A 14,546-nucleotide genomic window follows, 5' to 3' on the forward strand; every position below is an offset into this window, starting at 1 on the left:
ATTTCCCTGGTTTATTTTCCTAACTATTAAGACTTTAGTAAATAAATGGGCAAAGGACCTGAATAATCAGTTCACAGTCAAAGAAACATAAATAAACTTTTTAAATGTCCAACCTTAACCATAATCAAGTACATGCAAAAATATTTTAAATTTGAAGCTTTTACCCCTTTTATTAGAAAGTGTAAATAAAATGCTAATGTCCTCTACTATCTAATTTATGGTGAAACTGCCACACTCTAAGTTTTGGCTGGCCTTATAAACTGCCACAGTCTTTGTGGAAAACAGTACAGCAATGTGTCTCAAGAGCTATTAAGTGTTTTTACTCTTTCACTTAGTAAATCCATTCCTGAGAATCAATCCCTTGAGAAATATCCTAAGAAAAATCCACAAAGACAAAGCTATCAGCACAAAGATATTCATTATAGGATTATCTATAATTTTAAAAATTAAAACAGAAACAATCTAGATAATTACAAGGAAATGGTTATGTAATTTAGGGTAAATGAATTGAATGGAACACCACACAACTCTCAAAAGTGATCATTATGAGGCTTCCCTGGTGGCGCGGTGGTTGAGGGTCCGCCTGCCGATGCAGGGGATGCAGGTTTGTGCCCTGGTCTGGGAGGATCCCACGTGCCACAGAGCGGCTGGGCCTATGAGCCGTGGCCACTGGGCCTGCGCGTCCGGAGCCTGTGCTCTGCGGCGGGAGAGGCCACAACAGTGAGAGGCCTGCGTACCGAAGGGGGAAAAAAAAAAAAAAGTGATCATTATGAACACTCTTTAGCATCTCGGTGTTTATGGTTTAGTGTTCAGGAAAAAAATATCAAATTTTAAATGTTTGCTCTGCTATAACTTCTTGCTATACGTGAGCAGAGACTAGCAGGGAAACTACTTCCTCCCACAGTCTTCCCTCACTCGATAAAATCCAGCTGCAATCTCCCAGTTGCTCAGACCATAAGACTTGAAGGTGAGCTCTATTTTCCAGATAGATCCAGAATTGGACACTTCTTCCCACCTCCACTGCTCCCATCCTGGTCCAAGCCAAAATCATCTCTTGCCTGAATCAATGCAGTAGCCTCCAAATCCATCTCCCTGCTTCCACCCTTGCCTTCTTACAGTCCATCTCCTGTCTTAGGGATTCTGTTAAAACATAAAGACAAATACATCCTCCAGTGCTCAAAACAGCCAGTGTTATCTCATCTCCCTCCAAGTAAAAGCCGACACTCTGACAGTGGCCCATAAGGCCCTACACAGTCTAGTCTTACTACTGATGCCAACAACTCAGCCTCTGTTCACTGGCCAAATAGAATCTCAGAGGCAGAGTTTTGGGTGAAGTAGAAAAGAATATCTTTATTGCTTTGCCAGGCAAAGGGCAACACAGAAGGTTCCTGCCCTTGAAAACTGTGTGTCCCAACCTGGGAAGATTTGGTGAGGAGTTTTATAGCAATGGTTCAAGGGTGGGGACCCACGTCCCCTGCAGTGGAAACATGGAGTCTTAACCACTGGACCACCAGAGAAGTTCCTCAGGTAATCTTTTGATGAGTTTCTTTTTTTAAAAAAATTAATTAATTAATTAATTAATTTAGGGCTGTGTTGGGTCTTCGTTTCTGTGCGAGGGCTTTCTCTAGTTGTGGCAAGCGGGGGCCACTCTTGATCGCGGTGTGCGGGCCTCTCACTATCACGACCTCTCTTGTTGCAGAGCACAGGCTCCAGACATGCAGGTTCAGTAGCTGTGGCTCATGGGCCTAGTTGCTCCGCGGCACGTGGGATCCTCCCAGACCAGGGCTCGAACCCGTGTCCCCTGCATTAGCAGGCAGACTCTCAACCACTGAGCCACCAGGGAAGCCCTGATGAGTTTCTCTGGTTCCTTTACTCTGGACTCAGGTGGTCTTCTCTGGTATGAAGAATGCTGACATCTTCCATTTTAGCTCTGTAAAGAGCTCAAAGATGTTGTTATGTGTATCCCTTGAGGTGGAACCAGGACCCTGCCCCAAGGCTGCACTATTGTTTCTTGGCTGCTCCTTCCTTGTCACTGCATCCCCTTCCTTCCCTGATTAGCAACTGTTTGAATCGGCCCTTTGGAACTCAGGGAAGGTCATGGAGGCTGGAGTCTGTTCCCTACAAACGAGCAACGGGGGATGCAGAAAGTCTTCCGTGCCTAGGAGCCCCACAGGGTCCTGCTCAGTTTCACTACCCCCTCTCTTTTCTCATCTCCCACCACTTTCCCCTTCATCATTCTTTTTTAGATATATGTGCCTCCTTGCTGTTCTTTGATCAGACCACACTTTGTCCCACCTCAGGGCCTTTGCACTTGCTGTTCTCAGTGCCTGGAATGCTCTTCCCCATGGCTTGCTCCCTTGGCTACTCCTCATCCCCCTACCACCCCAGACCCTGGCAACCACCAATCTACTTTATGTCTCTATGTCTTTGCCTACACTGGGCATTTCATATAAATGGAATCATACAATTTGTGCTCTCTTGTGATTGGCTTCTTTCACTTAGAAATTAAATAATGTTTTCAAGATTTATCCATGTGTATTAGAAAAACCTTGGTTCTTTTCCTCCTGTGTCTTTCCTAACTCTTACACTACTGCCACACTCACAACACTTCTGACACTTCCAGTCACCAAATGTGTGTGGGGGTTGTTCCCCACCAAGCAATTCTCTGTGACACCAGCTGGGTGTCCTACAATTTAACTCAATTCTGACACTATATACCTCGAGACAGTGTCAGATCCCACAAGTTAAGGGCTCAGTCCTACAAGATTGCTCCCACCCCACTTCAGATGACAGTCGCAAGTCCAGGTTGTCACCTGTGCTTCTGACCCATGGGATTTAAATCTGAAGTTCCTATGACCTTCTCCTCAGTTTTGATTAATTTGCTGGAGTGGCTTCACAGAACTCTGGAATATATTTAATGCATCTACTAGTTTATTAAAGGATATGATAAAAGATACGGGCAGCAAAAAAAAAAAAAAAAAAAAAAAAAAAAAAAAAAAAAAATTTGGGCTTCCCTGGTGGCGCAGTGGTTGAGAATCCGCCTGCCGATGCAGGAGACACGGGTTCGTGCCCTGGTCCGGGAAGATCCCACATGCCGCGGAGCAACTAAGCCCGTGAGCCATGGCCGCTGAGCCTGCGCGTCCGGAGCCTGTGCTCCGCAACGGGAGAGGCCACAACAGTGAGAGGCCCGCATACCGCAAAAAAAAAAAAAAAAAAAAAAAAGATACGGGTGAACAGCCAGATGAAGAGACACATAGGATAAGGTCTGGGAGGGTCCCGAGCACAGGAGCTTCTGTCCCTGTGGATTTGGGGTGCATCATCCTCCCAGTATACAGATGTGTTCACCAACCTGGAAACTCTGTGAACCCCACACTTTCAGGATTTGTATGGAGGCGTCATCACATAGGCATGAAGGATCATTAATTCCATTTCCAGCCCTTCTCTCTTCCCTAGAAAATGGGGAGCAGGGCTGAAAATTCCAAGCTCTAATCATGGTGCCAAAATACAAAATTCAACTGAGGAAATTTGAAAACCTAATTGACTCTATTCAGTGATTCATGAATCAGGCAGCAACCCATCTAGGAAATCCCATCTAGGAAATCGAAAGTACAGGTGTGTGTCTCCTCCACAAGAGGAGACACACACATGTACTGTGAGCCTCTCAGCCCCCGCTGATCTGTCCATCCCACACAGAGCCACTCACAATGTTTACTGACCAAACAGATGAACTGACTGACACTCTGACTGTACTTCCCACTCTGCGGTGGCATTTGGAGAGCAATCCTGCACAGCCACTGCCCCTCGAAGTTCCAGAGCTTGCCAAGCTTCTACATTGAAAACTGAACTCATCACTCTCCCCACTAAACTGCCCTCCCTCCTCTGTTCCCCATCTCAGCCAAGGGGTTACCCTCAACCCCTTCATCATTCAGAAAAGATTCTCTGTGCAGCTACTGTATTCCAGGCCAGTGCCAGGCACAAGGGAGGAAGCAGTGACACAGGGGAGGTGAAGTCCCTGCCCTCTAAGGCTTTAGCGTGGTTCTCAACACTGTCAGCTAGGATCCCCCCATGCCCTTTAATAAATATTTTGAATATCCTCTGCTTTAAATTCATGAATAATATAACCTACTTATACATGTAATAAAAAGACAAAATCAATATAATATAATGAATATAAAAGGGAAATAAAAGGAGCATTAGAATAAAATATGTTTCAGTCTGTAAATGCTTAGGCCTAATACACCAGAGATGTAATAAAGCAGTCATGTGCTTGCACCTACTTAGGACAAAGAAATCTGGATTTAAGGGAGGTAAGACAATATTCAGGCAATACTTTATTTTTGGCATTTGAAAGAGCTTAAAAAGTAGAGTTTTATATACCATGAAACACGGCGACCGCGACATCAACAAATGCAGACGGATCCAGGCATGTTGTATGGGGACTCATCCCATGGTCAAGCAAAATCCTCAAACAATTAGATTTGCCAGCAGGTATCTGGGTGAATTTCTTCTTTCTCTATCATGAGTCATGTTGCCATCACAGGTGTGATTTTTCCAAAATGGTGATAAGTCCTTGCTAAAGCTCTGAGCAAAGCAAAAACTTGGCCTTCCCTTGATTTACACAGTAGTTGCGTTCCTGGAAAAGTCAGTATATGTTAAAACCATGCCAAAAAAAATTGAGTTTATTTGTAAAATTACTAGTTTCCAAGCTCGCTTAATTACAGGGTGTGATACCTACAGGAGCATCTGGTTGGACTTCTTAAAGTCCTGTGGGACAAGAAACATTCTCCACTGGGCAGAACTGTTGCTACATTGCAGGACAGCCAGCATCCCCAGCCCCCTGTCCACCACATGGAAATAGCACCCTCCTGTCACTGCATCCACTGAAATATCCCATACAGTTCAAAGCATTCCTTGGGAAGCATTATCCCTTCCATGAAGAACATTGGTCTAGAGGGTCAATATTCAAACAGTTGATCCCAAACCAGTGTAACATGTGCGGCAATACGGATTCCAGGGTCTGTGGGTGCTCCAAACCTGGGGTAGCTCAGGAACTGGGGGTTCAAAGTGGACAGATTACTATAAGCAGACAAGACCTAAGGGAGGCCAATTTTGCAGACAGAAAGAAGGGAAGGCAAAGGGGTGCCAGGCAGAAGGGACAGCATAAGCCAAGGCCTGGAGATGAATGACAATCCATGAGGTATGTGGGAAATGCAAGGGTTAGAGCCCAAAGGGTCAGGTGGTGAGAGGCTGGAGGAAGAGGCAGGGTCCAGACCCTCCCATGCCTATCACAGGAAGCAGCATGGACTCTGTTCTGGGAGGTAATGGGGAGCCATCTCACATATGATGCATTTACTTGTAAGTGCATTATTTTTTTAAGGGACTCTGCTCAAAAGATTTGTCCCCCCGAGGCCTGTTTTGGGAGTAGTATCTTACTTCTCCAGAAGTAAAGCCTAGAAATGTAAACCAGGGATGCTGATCGAATCAAATTGACCTGATCGATTCCTATTTGCTTACACTGTGGGGCCTGGCTTTGCTTGATCTGCCCGAGTCTATAGGTTAAGTTCAGAGAAGCTACATAAACAGTGACAAGCCTTCCCTGAAAGCAGATCATGACTACCAGCACAGCCCTCCCCCTAGAGAAATCCAGCCTGTGGGCTGCGCAGTTAATGGCATGGGCTCTTGAAAGCCAATTCCCACAGTCCCCACAGTGGACAGAGGAGCTGAAAGGAACGATCCCCAGGCAAACCTGGTCCCCAGTCTCACCCCACAGAGGGTTCTGAAGATTTTATGATTAATATGACACCTTATAACATCTTAAAAAATGCTTGAGCAAGCAGAAGCTAATATATTGGCAAAACACCTGTTGAATCCCCCATTCTTCTGGATTAATCAAAAAGATACAGGGAAATGAACTAAATCAGAATCCTCCCTACACAGACTTCCAAATAATCCTCCAAACACAGAAATGAATATTCAATAATTCAGGGCCTGCCTTTGAGGAATGCACACGCAGCTGGGGAGCTATACAGATAGTTCTAGGAGACAGTTTGTGTTAGGGTGATGGGGCTTGGCGGGGGGTGAGGTGTTCCCAGACAGATTCCTTTGTTCTTTTTATGTAAATCATGATCCCAGGGCCTTTTTTTTTTTTTTTTTTTTTTTTGTGGTACGCGGGCCTCTCACTGTTGTGGCCTCTCCCGTTGCGGAGCACAGGCTCCGGACACGCAGGCTCAGCGGCCATGGCTCACGGGCCCAGCCGCTCTGCGGCATGTGGGATCTTCCCGGACCGGGGCACGAACCTGCATCCCCTGCATTGGCATGCGGACTCCCAACCACTGCGCCACCAGGGAAGCCCCCAGGGCCTCTTTATGATCACGAAAACCCCCAGCTCGCCAGGGCTCTCCAAGAGGTCTTCCAGAACCATCTTTCTGTGTGACTTAGCCCTCTTCCCAGTGATGGTGAAAGCCACCTGACTTCAAAAAGTATGGAATCTAAGGCAGTTGAGCATCATTTTTACCCCACAGGCAACACCCTCGCCTCCCTCTCTGATGCTGAAAGCTTGGAAGGGACCATAAAATTTATTTCACAGCTGAAGAAATTGATGCTCGGAGAGGGACAATGACTTGTCCAAGGTCACAGTGAGCTAGCAGGGATTGGAAACCCAAGCCCAGGCTTACCACTTACATGCAAGACCTCATGTAAATATGTTTGTGAAAGTCCTCCTCCCCAGGGCAGTGACTAATCAAACCGTCTCTCAGAGGGAGTTGTTCATACACTCACAAAATGAATGTTCTAGGCCCACTTTCAGTGCTGAAGCCACTGATCATGTGTGGCTATTAAGCACTTGAAATGTGGCAAGTTCAAACTGAGAAGGGTGTTAAGTGTGAAATGCACACCTGATTCCAAAGGCTCAGACTGAACAAAAGAATGTAAAATATCTCCTTAGTAATTTGTTATACTGATTACTTGTTGAAATGACAATGTTTTAGATATATCTAGTTAAACAAAAATATTATTAAAATTAACTTCATCCGTTTCTTTTTTCACTTTTTTTGGCTACTAGAAAGTTTAACATTACATACATGGATCGCACTCTATTTCCATTGGACAGAGCTTCTACAGGCATTGAGGATATAGCAGAGCTCAGAACAGACAAAAATCATGCCCTCCTGGAGTTTATCCCCTGAGGGAGGAGAGAGACAACAAATAAATAAGTGAAATAAGTGCTATAGAAAAATAAAGCAGGGAAGTGGGGCGGGGGATGTAGAGAAGGGAGGAGGGGTTGACATTTAAAATAGGATGGGGCTTCCCTGGTGGCGCAGTGGTTGGGAGTCCGCCTGCCGATGCGGGGGACACGGGTTAGTGCCCCGGTCCGAGGAGATCCCACATGCCGCGGAGCGACTAGGCCCATGGGCCGTAGCCGCTGGGCCTGCGCATCCGGAGCCTCTGCTCCGCGGCGGGAGGGGCCGCAGCAGTGAGAGGCCCGGGTACTGTGGAAAAAAAAAAAAGTAAAATAGGATGATCAAAGAAGCCTTTATTTACATTAGCCTTCAGGAAAATGCAAATCAAAACCAGGAGATACCACTTCATCACCCCCCTCTAGGATGTCTGTAATCAAAAAGACAGGTAGTAACAAGTGTTGCAGAAGATGTGGGAAATTGGAACCCTGATAACACTGCTGGTGGGAATGTAAACTTGTGCAGCCGCTTTGGAAAACAGTTTGGCATTTTCTCAAAAGATTAAACAGAGTTACCATATGACCCAGCAATTCCCTCCTAGGTATCTACCCAAGAGAATGAAAACATATGTCCACACAAAAATTTGTACATACATGTTCATAGGAGCATTATTCCTAATAGCCAAAAAGTGAAACAACCCAAATGTCCATTAATTGATGAGTGATAAATAAATTGTAGTATCTCCATACAATAGAATATTATTCAACCCTAAAAAAGGAATGAGGTACAGAAACATGCTACAACATGGATGAATCTTGAAAACATTAAGCTTAGTGAAAGAATTCAGTCACAATAGAGTATATATTGTCTGATTCCATTTAATGGAATTCTAATTCCTTGAAATGTCCAGAATAAGCAAATACATGGAGACAGAAAGTAGATTGGTGGGAGGGTTGAGCAAACTGGGGAGAAATGGGGAGTGCCTGCTATTAGGTCTGGAGTTTCTTCTTGGAGTGATGAAAAATGCTCTGTAACTGATCATGGTGAAGGTTGCACAACTCTGTAAATATGCTAAAACCCACCAAATTGTATACTGAATTGTAATGGGTGAATTGCATGGCATATGAATTATATTAATAAAACTGTTATTAAAAAAAGAAAACAAAGACTTCACTGAGAAGTGATATTTGAGCAGACATTTGAATGAATTAATTGGCTATTTGGGGGAAGGACATTCCAGGCAGAGAAAACAGCAAGTGCAAAGGCCCTGAGGAAAGAGCAGGATTTTTCAAGGAACAGGCTAGAGCAGAATGAGAGGGAGAGCAGGAGTTGAGTCAGAGGGATGGGGCAGCAGATCATGTAGGGTCTTCCAAGCCATGGGAAGGACTTTGGCTTCTCTGCTGAATAAGATAAGTCACTGGTGGCTTTAGAGCAAAGAGGGATCAGTGTGGCTTCTGTGTTGAGAATAGCCTTCAGGGGTAATGTGCAGAAACAATGAGAAAGCTGTTATATTGTCTGAACATTTCAGTTGAACTAACATGATGCATATGTGTGTATTATTGGTTTGAACCCCCTAGAACAGGGAGGGGTTGGAAAATTGCAACCCGGGGGTCAAATCTGGCCCACCATCTATTTTTGGACAGCCTGTGAACTAAGAATTGCTTTTACATTTTTTTAAAATCAGAAGAATAATACTTTGTGAGACATGAAAATCATATGAAATTCAAATTTCAGTGTCCATAAGTAAAGTTTTACTGAAACACTTCCAGGCCCATTTGTGTGTATGGATGCTTTCACAGCAGAGGTGAGTAGATGCAACAGGGACAAGAGACTGCGTGGCCCTCAGAGCCTAAAATACTTCCCATTTGGCTCTCAACAGAATAAGTTTGCTGAACCATAGAACAATTCCCAAACATTTTGGTCTCAGGACTATTTTTCATCTTAAAAACTGAGGATCCCAGATTTTGTTAATAGAGGTTACTAATATTCACCATTTAGAAATTAAAAGTGCATGTGACCCTGTGAAAGTATTTTTAAAATATGTATTAAATAATTTTTTAAAAATAATAAATCCACTACGTATGTTAGCTTGGTCAACAGTTTTATGAAAATGATATATATTTTTAAAATAAATTTATTTATTATTTATTAATTTTTGGCTGCATTGGGTCTTTGTTGCTGCACAGGGGCTTTCTGTAGCTGCGGCGAGAGGGGGATACTCTTCGTTGCAGTGCACGGGTTTCTCATTGTGGTGGCTTCTCTTGTTGTGGAGCACGGGCTCTAGACACATGGGTTTCAGTGGTTGAAGCATGTGGACTCAGGAGTTGTGGCTCACGGGCTCTAGAGCGCAGGCTCAGTAGTTGTGGCACATAGGCTTAGTTGCTCCAGGGCATGTGGGATCTTCCCGGACCAGGGTGAACCCCTGTCCCTGCATCGACAGGCGGATTCTTAACCACTGCGCCACGAGGGAAGTCCTGAAAAATGATATTTTTGAAAACAAAAAATATTTAGTGAGAAGAGTGGCATTGTTTTACAGTCAGCCCTCCTCTGCGGAACCTGTGGATATGGAGGGCCGACTATGGGACTCAGATTTTGGTATGAGGGCACGTCCTGGAAACAATCTTCAGCAGATCCTGAGAAACCACTGTACATTTTTGTAAATATCTTTAAAGTTTGGCTTGGACTTCCCTGGTGGTGCAGTGGTTAAGAATCCGCCTGCCAATGCAGGGGACATGGGTTCGAGCTCTGCTCCGGGAAGATCCCACATGCCACAGAGCAACTAAGCCCATGAGCCACAACTACTGAGCTCATGTGCCACAACTACTGAAGCCTGCGTGCCTAGAGCCCGTGCTCCGCAACAAGAGAAGCCGCCTCAATGAGAAGCCTGCGTACTGCAACGAAGAGTAGCCCCCGCTCCCTGCAACTGGAGAGAGCCCGTGTGCAGCAACAAAGACCCAATGCAGCCAAAAAATAAATTAATTTTAAAAAAAAGAAACGTTACTTATAAGTATTAAAAAAAAAGTCTGGCTTAATAGAAGACAGCTGCATTCTCATATCTGATTCTTCCTTCAATCTGTGGCAATACTACACATGTAACTTCTGGAAAACTCCCCTCTGTGCTTGGGAGAAAATGAGAGTGAAAAACGAAAATAATGTCCTAGTATTATTATGAAAATAATAATAGTGCTGACCTCACAGACCCTCTGAAAACGTCCCAGGGACCACACTTTGAGAGCTGCTCCCGTGGAGGCAGCAGGGACTTTACCCAGAAGCCACACTCCAGAGGTACTTCCGCAAGTGCTTCAATTGTCTTAACGCCATTTCAGCAGAGGGTTTGTTCGTTAGCAAACTGATGGCCAAAATAATTGTCCATCAGTTAAACAGGCAGTGTTCCAGATGTGCGATGTGCTGTCCATGTGCCTCTGCTCTCGCACTACAGGGCATAAGAATCTAGTGAGCTCCAATGGGCTCTAGGTCTTAGGAATCCGTCTGGTCTGGGGTTCAAGCCGCTGAGTAAGGATGCCATCGCCTGACCCTGAATTGAAGCTTGTTCCTCAACTATTGTTGCTTCTGCCTTGGACTTAATCTTTTCAAGAAGGAAGCTTTTTGGAACACCCAGGACATATATCTGGGCCTTCATTGAGCTCACAGAGGAGGTCATATAACTCGAGGACCTGCTTGCTAATCAGTGATGGTTCGTGGCACAGAATTCAGGCTAAAACTGGCTTGCATTGCCTCAGCGCCCCCTGCTAGTAGCAAGGTACGTTCATCTACCACTCATTACTGGAGATTACTGAGATCTACAGCAACACTGAACCCAGTTGTGATGAACTGGCTTAGTCGTGTCATGATGTAATCTACCACAGTAATCCAGGAGAGAGGTGAGGGGGACTTGGACCACAAGATAGTGATAGAGTGCTATAGGGTGGTTGGATTCTAGACATAACAGGCTGTGCTAATGAACCAGGTGTGGAGTGTGAGGAAAAGAGGAATCGAGGATGCCTCCAAGGATTTTAAAGGCACTTGAAAGGATGGATGGGGCAGCCTGCAGGAGAAACAGGTTTGTAGGGGAGACTGACCCCTCCCCCCCTCAACAGGACAGTCACCATCAGGTTGGGGTCTCATTCTAGGCCATCCGGGAACTTCCCACATCCACAGTAGCTTCTGGGGAAGGGTCTAGAACAGGTCAAAAGAGGTGGTTCATGAAGAGAGAAGGTGGGTACATTCTGTTTGCTCTGTATGAAAGGGCTTGGTCAGAAATTCCCTGGTGGTCCAGTGGTTAGGACTCTGTGCTTCCACTGCAGTGGGGAACAGGTTCAATCCCTGGTCCAAGAACTAAGATCCCGCACGCGGTGCAATGCGACCACAAAAAAAAAAAAAAAAAGAAAAGAAAGGGCTTGGTCACTCAGTCCTCCAGGAGGAAAATCTATTCCAAGTCAGAACATTCGGGGAGCTACTTGAATCAATGTGTAAACAGGTGAGAAAATGTATTCTTTTAAAGAATGTTGATTCAATATTTATTAAGACCTTGCTTGTCCTTCAATATTTACTAAGACCTTGTCCTAGAGCACCAAATAAAACGTGGTGCCAGCCCTCCTGAATCTTAGTATTCAAGAGGAAATAATTTCCCTCCTTCAAAAAAGATAGCCCCAGGCTATGTATTCATTCATCCACCAAATATTCATGAAGAATCTACTATATGTAAAGTGCTGGAGATACAGGAAAGTTACAAGACAAGCTGTTCAGTGCTAGAATATAGGCCAGATTTAAAAAGGGTTTGTGAGGCATCTTATGTGTATGAGATGAGGTTGACCAAGGAACAGCTCACAGAATATAAACAGCAGCTATGTCAGGGGAGCGGTCAAGATAAGTGCTCTCTAAGCAAAGATAAGACTTCAGCAGGAATGAGGTTTAAATTGCCCCTAAAGATAGAGAAGACTCAGATGAGCCAAGATAGCTAGGAGGTCCTACTAGGAGGTGGCGTGAAGCTGATATAAAGTTAGAGGTAGGTTAGCAAAAGATTTGAGTGTAGGACAAGAGAGTGACTCACTGGGCACATGGGGCTGCTAGAGGGAAGATTTACTGTAGATGTTCCCGCCCAGAGCACCTTATCTCTGCCATCAAGATCCACTTAGATTCTAAGTCCTACACTAACAACTTGCAGATCAATGATATTTCAACACAAAGAATAGGTAGTTAATGAGGAAGGACCTTGAAAAGAAGGAAAGAAATCGATGTTTTATTATATTTACTGACCCTTTAACTCCTATCAAGTTTACTCCTTGGGCATTTTGTAGTATTTATCCCTCCTGTTTTTCTTCCAAATTTTGCAAAGTGCCAGGAATCCCCAAACTACCCCTTGTTGCTACCTTCTGATGTTACATCATTTACAAAGACTGCAACTGCCTAGGAGTTGGCCCCCTTTAAACAGCGGTAACCATATGTTCCCCTGCCCCTAGACAGTGTGATCAAGACAGCCAGGACCCAGATTTAAATCACCAGCTGCATGCCCTTGGGCAAGTCACCTTTTCTGAGATTATTTCTTCATCTGTGAAATGGGATAATAACGCCAAACTCTACAGACTTAAGGCGTGTTCATGGAATAATCATATTCAGTAAATGTAAAGCATCCAACACAATCCTGGGCGCAGAGTAGGTAATCAATGCTTCTTTCTTCTTCCTCTGTCTACTCTCCCCTCAACAAACACATACACTGTCTTTTTCACACCCAACAGCTGGAAGCAGCAGAAGCACGATTTGGAATCAGAGAAGGAGGTGAGAGTCACGCTTTGCCCCTTCCCAGCTGGGTGGCATTGGGCAGGTCACTTTGCCTCTCTGAGCTGGGGTTTTATCATCTGTAACTTGTAAATGGTATGCCATGCCCCTCCTCACAGCATTGTTGTAATAGCTCAAGAGAGGGCCTCACTTAGGGCAATGGCAATAGCGATCACAAAGGATTTGTTAAGGGAATACTCTAGCCAGGTTGGTTGCTTCTATTTATCACCTGTGAGAGGAGGGACTCCCAGAACTGAAAACAGTCCTCTTTGTAGAAGTTCTGGCTTTTCTGCCGGGAATACCTGGCATGCAAATGAGTAGCATGTTAGCAACTGTAAAGGAATGTAACAGAGCAGGATATGAGCACACAGAATTCTGGCCAATTCATGGGCAATGGAGAATCTAAGATGTTTGTTAATAGTGATTGTGTGGTTTGGAGAAGGTTTCAGTTTCCCCAACTCTAATAATGGGAGAAAGACGAATTGCAGATGGAAAGAATCTTATAAAGGCCTGTCTCTGCTCTAAAATTCCACATTCTCTGAATCTGCCTTCTTTCCACAGCTTTCCGCTATAAATATCCAATATAAATGAAGGATGGTGAGGCGGTCTCTGAAGGCTGGTCAGCAATCCCCTGGGCTTCTGAATTGTTTCCTGCCCATCTGATAGCAATTGATTATGCCTCTGATGACTCTTGCAATATCACCAGGGAGGCTTATCTGTTTAGCTGATAGCTGCTATTCTCACCAGAGGGTGGCAAAATAATGTCGGAAAACCCCAACCAGGAACCTCAGGTATAAAAGGAAAATATAAAAACCCCAGGGATCATCTGCCAAACTTGGACCCCTGCTCCTCTTGGAACCCCCAACCTTTAGCCGAAGCAACGATTCTCAAAGCGTGGTCCTGGGGCCAGCAGCATCAGCACCACCTGGGAACTTGTTGGCCCCCCACATTCTTGGCCACCCAGACTTAAACCAGAAGCTCTGGGGGTGGAGCCTACCAAGTGATTCTGATGCACTGCTCTCAGTGGTTAAAGAAACAAATCACCTATTTTAAAGCATAAAGTCTTGGTCTCCTCATCAGAGTCCAGGTGTGAGCTGAGCCAGTGCTGGAGTCCAGCTCAGGTTCTGCTACCTCCCAGCTGTGGAACCCTGGGCAAGTTACTAAACCACTCTCAGCCTCAGTTTCTTCACCTGTAAAATGGAGATAATACCTATAACATCAGCGGTCCTGGGGTGAGAAATAACAAATGTGTGAGCTGGACCCTTAAAAGGTAGTTAGCGTTGGCTCCATTTGCTGCAATGGATGGCATCTGTTTAAAAGCCCCGCAAAACCTCCTGGCATTTGTCACAGTAAGTCTCTGGACACAGTAAGTCTTTTAAATCCTCTCAAGTCTCACGTATCCAAGGGCTCAAAGAAAGGCAAGCAAGTGCCGTCCTCCTCCCTGAGGGACCCAGAGGGTCTGAGATACTCTGACCAGGCCGTGGTCAAAGACCAGATCAGCTTCCCAGGGCCTGGCCCGGGAGGGGCCTTGGAGGTCTCGATTGACCCCCTGCTTTTCCGCGGAGGAACGGGGCCCAAGGTCGCGTGGTGAGACGC

The sequence above is a fragment of the Kogia breviceps genome, chromosome 3 (genome assembly GCF_026419965.1).
Source record: "Kogia breviceps isolate mKogBre1 chromosome 3, mKogBre1 haplotype 1, whole genome shotgun sequence".
NCBI classification, from domain to species: Eukaryota; Metazoa; Chordata; class Mammalia; order Artiodactyla; family Physeteridae; genus Kogia; species Kogia breviceps.